Consider the following 6,887-nt stretch of genomic DNA (forward strand, 5'->3'; position numbering starts at 1 on the left):
CCGCTCCCAGGTGGGCTCGAACCACCAACCTTTCGGTTAACAGACGAAAGTGCTAACCATTGAGCCACGGAAGCTTAGAAAATAAATGGTTGTCAGTTACTGTGGAAAAACTTTGACTTTTTACGTTACTTATAAAACTTCACACCTGGGCTCGCGGTAGGGCTCGAACCACCAACCTTTCGGTTAACAGCCAAACGCGCAAACCATTGAGCCACCGGAAGCTTAGAAAATAAATGGTTGTCAGGTATTGTGGAAAAACTTTGACTTTTTAGGTTACATCTGATACCTCACAACACCGCTCCCGGGTGGGCTCGAACCACGAACCTTTCGGATAACAGCCGAAAGCGCTAACCATTGCGCCACGGAATCCCAAAAATTAAATGGTCTTCGGATATTGTGGAAAAAGTTTGGGTTTTTACGTTACATCTGAGACCTCACAACACCGCTCCCAGGTGGGCTCGAACCACCAACCTTTCTGTTAACAGACGAAAGTGCTAACCATTGAGCCACGGAAGCTTAGAAAATAAATGGTTGTCAGTTACTGTGGAAAAACTTTGACTTTTTACGTTACTTATAAAACTTCACACCTGGGCTCGCGGTAGGGCTCGAACCACCAACCTTTCGGTTAACAGCCAAACGCGCAAACCATTGAGCCACCGGAAGCTTAGAAAATAAATGGTTGTCAGGTATTGTGGAAAAACTTTGACTTTTTAGGTTACATCTGATACCTCACAACACCGCTCCCGGGTGGGCTCGAACCACCAACCTTTCGGATAACAGCCGAACGCGCTAACCATTGCGCCACGGAATCCCAAAAATTAAATGGTCTTCGGATATTGTGGAAAAAGTTTGGGTTTTTACGTTACATCTGAGACCTCACAACACCGCTCCCAGGTGGGCTCGAACCACCAACCTTTCGGTTAACAGGCGAAAGTGCTAACCATTGAGCCACGGAAGCTTAGAAAATAAATGGTTGTCAGGTATTGTGGAAAAATTTGACTTTTTACGTTACATCTGAGACCTCACAACACCGCTCCCAGGTGGGCTCGAAACACCAACTTTTCGGTTAACAGCCGAAAGTGCTAACCATTGCGCCACGGAACCCAAAAAATTAAATGGTCGTCAGGTATTGTGGAAAAACTTTGACTTTTTACGTTATTTATAAAACTTCACACCTGGGCTCGCGGTAGGGCTCGAACCACCAACCTTTCGGTTAACAGCTGAACGTGCTAACCATTGCGCCACGGAATCCCAAAAATTAAATGGTCTTCAGATATTGTGGAAAAACTTTGACTTTTTACGTTACATCTGAGACCTCACAACACCGCTCCCAGGTGGGCTCGAACCACCAACCTTTCGGTTAACAGCCGAAAGTGCTAACCATTGAGCCACGGAAGCTTAGAAAATAAATGGTTGTCAGTTACTGTGGAAAAACTTTGACTTTTTACGTTACTTATAAAACTTCACACCTGGGCTCGCGGTAGGGCTCGAACCACCAACCTTTCGGTTAACAGCCAAACGCGCAAACCATTGAGCCACCGGAAGCTTAGAAAATAAATGGTTGTCAGGTATTGTGGAAAAACTTTGACTTTTTAGGTTACATCTGATACCTCACAACACCGCTCCCGGGTGGGCTCGAACCACCAACCTTTCGGATAACAGCCGAACGCGCTAACCATTGCGCCACGAAATCCCAAAAATTAAATGGTCTTCGGATATTGTGGAAAAAGTTTGGGTTTTTACGTTACATCTGAGACCTCACAACACCGCTCCCAGGTGGGCTCGAACCACCAACCTTTCGGTTAACAGGCGAAAGTGCTAACCATTGAGCCACGGAAGCTTAGAAAATAAATGGTTGTCAGGTATTGTGGAAAAATTTTACTTTTTACGTTACATCTGAGACCTCACAACACCGCTCCCAGGTGGGCTCGAACCACCAACTTTTCGGTTTACAGCCGAACGCGCTAACCATTGCGCCACGAAATCCCAAAAATTAAATGGTCTTCGGATATTGTGGAAAAAGTTTGGGTTTTTACGTTACATCTGAGACCTCACAACACCGCTCCCAGGTGGGCTCGAACCACCAACCTTTCGGTTACCAGGCGAAAGTGCTAACCATTGAGCCACGGAAGCTTAGAAAATAAATGGTTGTCAGGTATTGTGGAAAAATTTGACTTTTTACGTTACATCTGAGACCTCACAACACCGCTCCCAGGTGGGCTCGAACCACCAACCTTTCGGTTAACGGCCGAACGCGCTAAAAAGGCGCCATGGAAGTACAGAAATTAAATGGTCGTCAGGTATCGTGGAAAAACTTTGACTTTGTACGTTACATCTAAGACCACACAACACCGCTCCCGAGTGGACTTGAACCACCAACTTTTCGGTTAACATCCGAACGCGCCAAAAATTGAGCCACGGAAGCTCAGAAATTAAATGGTCTTCAGATATTGTGGAAACCACTGAAGCCGTTATTTTTGTACATTTTACTTTATTTCAATCAAATGTAACGATATTCATTCCAAAAACTGTTAAAATTCAATTTTCAATAAGAAATCGTAGTCACGGATTTTGTATCTTGAAGAAAAAAACATGCGATTTTTTCGGTACATTTTTGAATGCATTTTTTTCTGGACAAATTTTTTACCGAATTCAGCTTAATTCCCTATAAAATACTCCTTAAAAGTGATTTCATCTCGATTAAACAATAAATAAAAATGTACCTCTATTTTTAATAACATTTTCAAAATCGACGTTTCACGGCCAGAGAAGCATATTTTGAGTACTTCTTCACTATTTTCAAATATAACCACTGAAACCATAATTTTTGTACTTTTTGCTTTAAATCAAGCAAATGTAACGATATTCATTCAAAAAACTGTTGAAGTTCAATTTTCAATAAGAAATCGTTGTCACGGATTTTGTATCTTGAAAAAAAAACATGCGATTTTTTCGGTACATTTTTGAATGCAATTTTTTCTGGACAAATTTTTGACCGAATTCAGCTTAATTCCCTATAAAATATTCCTTAAAAGTGATTTCATCTCGATTGAACAATAAATAAAAATGTACCTCGATTTTTAATATCATTTTCAAAATCGACGTTTCACGGCCAGAGAAGCATATTTTGAGTATTTCTTCACTATTTTCAAATATAACCACTGAAGCCGTTATTTTTTTACATTTTACTTTAATTCAATCAAATGTAACGATATTCATTCAAAAAACTGTTAAAATTCAATTTTCAACAAGAAATCGTTGTGACGGATTTTGTATCTTGAAGAAAAAAACATGCGATTTTTTCGGTACATTTTTGAATGCATTTTTTCTGGACCAATTTTTGACCGAATTCAGCTTAATTCCCTATAAAATACTCCTTAAAAGGGCTTTCATCTCGATTGAACAATAAATAAAAATGTACCTCGATTTTTAATAACATTTTCAAAATCGACGTTTCACGGCCAGAAAAGCATATTTTGAGTATTTCTTAACTATTTTCAAATATAACCACTGAAGCCGTTATTTTTGTACATTTTACTTTAATTCAAGCAAATGTAACGACATTCAATCAAAAAACTGTTAAAATTCAATTTTCAATAAGAAATCGTAGTCACGGATTTTGTATGTTGAAGAAAAAAAACATGCGATTTTTTCGGTACATTTTTGAATGCATTTTTTTCTGGACAAATTTTTGACCGAATTCAGCTTAATTCTCTATAAAATACTCCTTAAAAGTGATTTCATCTCGATAAAACAATAAATAAAAATGTACCTCTATTTTTAATAACATTTTCAAAATCGACGTTTCACGGCATGAGAAGCATATTTTGAGTATTTCTTCACAATTTTCAAATATAACCACTGAAACCATAATTTTTGTACTTTTTGCTTTAATTCAAGCAAATGTGACGATATTCATTCAAAAAACTGTTAAAATTCAATTTTCAATAAGAAATCGTTGTCATGGATTTTGTATCTTGAAGAAAAAACATGCTATTTTTTCGGTACATTTTTGAACGCATTTTTTTCTGGACAAATTTTTGACCAAAATCAGCTTAATTCCCTATAAAATACTCCTTAAAAGTGATTTCATCTCGATTGAATAATAAATAAAAATGTACCTCGATTTTTCATAACATTTTCAAAATCGACGTTTCACGGCCAGAGAAGCATATTTTGAGTATTTCTTCACTATTTTCAAATATAACTACTGAAACCATAATTTTTGTACTTTTTGCTTTAATTCAAGCAAATGTAACGATATTCATTCAAAAAACTGTTAAAATTCAATTTTCAACAAGAAATCGTTGTCACGGATTTTGTATCTTGAAGAAAAAAAACATGCGATTTTTTCGGTACATTTTTGAATGCATTTTTTTCTGGACAAATTTTTGACCGAATTCAGCTTAATTCACTATAAAATATTCCTTAAAAGTGATTTCATCTCGATTGAACAATAAATAAAAATGTACCTCGATTTTTAATATCATTTTCAAAATCGACGTTTCACGGCCAGAGAAGCATATTTTGAGTATTTCTTCACTATTTTCAAATATAACCACTGAAGCCGTTATTTTTGTACATTTTACTTTAATTCAATCAAATGTAACGATATTCATTCAAAAAACTGTTAAAATTCAATTTTCAACAAGAAATCGTTGTGACGGATTTTGTATCTTGAAGAAAAAAACATGCGATTTTTTCGGTACATTTTTGAATGCATTTTTTTCAGGACAAATTTTTGACCGAATTCAGCTTAATTCCCTATAAAATATTCCTTAAAAGTGATTTCATCTCGATTGAACAATAAATAAAAATGTACCTCGATTTTTAATATCATTTTCAAATTAGACGTTTCACGGCCAGAGAAGCATATTTTGAGTATTTCTTCACTATTTTCAAATATATCCACTGAAGCCGTTATTTTTGTACATTTTACTTTAATTCAATCAAATGTAACGATATTCATTCAAAAAACTGTTAAAATTCAATTTTCAACAAGAAATCGTTGTGACGGATTTTGTATCTTGAAGAAAAAACATGCGATTTTTTCGGTACATTTTTGAATGCATTTTTTCTGGACCAATTTTTGACCGAATTCAGCTTAATTCCCTATAAAATACTCCTTAAAAGGGCTTTCATCTCGATTGAACAATAAATAAAAATGTACCTCGATTTTTAATAACATTTTCAAAATCGACGTTTCACGGCCAGAAAAGCATATTTTGAGTATTTCTTAACTATTTTCAAATATAACCACTGAAGCCGTTATTTTTGTACATTTTACTTTAATTCAAGCAAATGTAACGACATTCAATCAAAAAACTGTTAAAATTCAATTTTCAATAAGAAATCGTAGTCACGGATTTTGTATGTTGAAGAAAAAAAAACATGCGATTTTTTCGGTACATTTTTGAATGCATTTTTTTCTGGACAAATTTTTGACCGAATTCAGCTTAATTCTCTATAAAATACTCCTTAAAAGTGATTTCATCTCGATAAAACAATAAATAAAAATGTACCTCTATTTTTAATAACATTTTCAAAATCGACGTTTCACGGCATGAGAAGCATATTTTGAGTATTTCTTCACAATTTTCAAATATAACCACTGAAACCATAATTTTTGTACTTTTTGCTTTAATTCAAGCAAATGTGACGATATTCATTCAAAAACTGTTAAAATTCAATTTTCAATAAGAAATCGTTGTCATGGATTTTGTATCTTGAAGAAAAAACATGCTATTTTTTCGGTACATTTTTGAACGCATTTTTTTCTGGACAAATTTTTGACCAAAATCAGCTTAATTCCCTATAAAATACTCCTTAAAAGTGATTTCATCTCGATTGAATAATAAATAAAAATGTACCTCGATTTTTCATAACATTTTCAAAATCGACGTTTCACGGCCAGAGAAGCATATTTTGAGTATTTCTTCACTATTTTCAAATATAACCACTGAAACCATAATTTTTGTACTTTTTGCTTTTATTCAAGCAAATGTAACGATATTCATTCAAAAAACTGTTAAATATCAATTTTAAACAAGAAATAGTTGTCACGGATTTTGTATCTTGAAGAAAAAAACATGCGATTTTTTCGGTACATTTTTGAATGCATTTTTTTCTGGACAAATTTTTGACCGAATTCAGCTTAATTCACTATAAAATACTCCTTAAAAGTTATTTCATCTCGATTGAACAATAAATAAAAATGTACCTCGATTTTTAATATCATTTTCAAAATCGACGTTTCACGGCCAGAGAAGCATATTTTGAGAATTTCTTCACTATTTTCAAATATAACCACTGAAGCCGTTAGTTTTGTACATTTTACTTTAATTCAAGCAAATGTAACGATATTCATTCAAAAAACTGTTAAAATTCAATTTTCAACAATAAATCGTTGTCACGGATTTTGTATCTTGAAGAAAAAAAACATACGATTTTTTAGGTACATTTTTGAATGCATTTTTTTCTGGACAAATTTTTGACCGAATTCAGCTTAATTCCGTATAAAATACTCCTTAAAAGTGATTTCATCTCGATTGAACAATAAATAAAAATGTACCTCGATTTTTCATAACATTTTCAAAATGACGTTTCACGGCCAGAGAAGCATATTTTGAGTATTTCTTCACTATTTTCAAATATAACCACTGAAGCCGTTATTTTTGTACATTTTACTTTAATTCCATCAAATGTAACGATATTCATTCAAAAAACTGTTAAAATTCAATTTTCAACAAGAAATCGTTGTCACGGATTTTGTATCTTGAAGAAAAAAACATGCGATTTTTTCGGTACATTTTTGAATGCATTTTTTCTGGACCAATTTTTGACCGAATTCAGCTTAATTTCCTATAAAATACTCCTTAAAAGTGATT

At 34.0% G+C, this 6,887-nt stretch overlaps 1 non-coding gene across 1 annotated transcript; it reads right to left on the minus strand.

Moving 5' to 3' along the window:
- Nucleotides 1-1,913: 1,913 nt before the first annotated feature.
- Nucleotides 1,914-1,986, minus strand: TRNAY-GUA (transfer RNA tyrosine (anticodon GUA)). Its single transcript has one exon. It is a non-coding gene; the product is annotated as a tRNA-Tyr (tRNA).
- Between the last annotated feature and the right edge of the window lie 4,901 nt (nucleotides 1,987-6,887).

The sequence above is a fragment of the Phalangium opilio genome, unplaced genomic scaffold (genome assembly GCF_054372755.1).
Source record: "Phalangium opilio isolate 3A_F unplaced genomic scaffold, DU_Popi_V2 ptg000329l_1, whole genome shotgun sequence".
NCBI lineage: Eukaryota > Metazoa > Arthropoda > Arachnida > Opiliones > Phalangiidae > Phalangium > Phalangium opilio.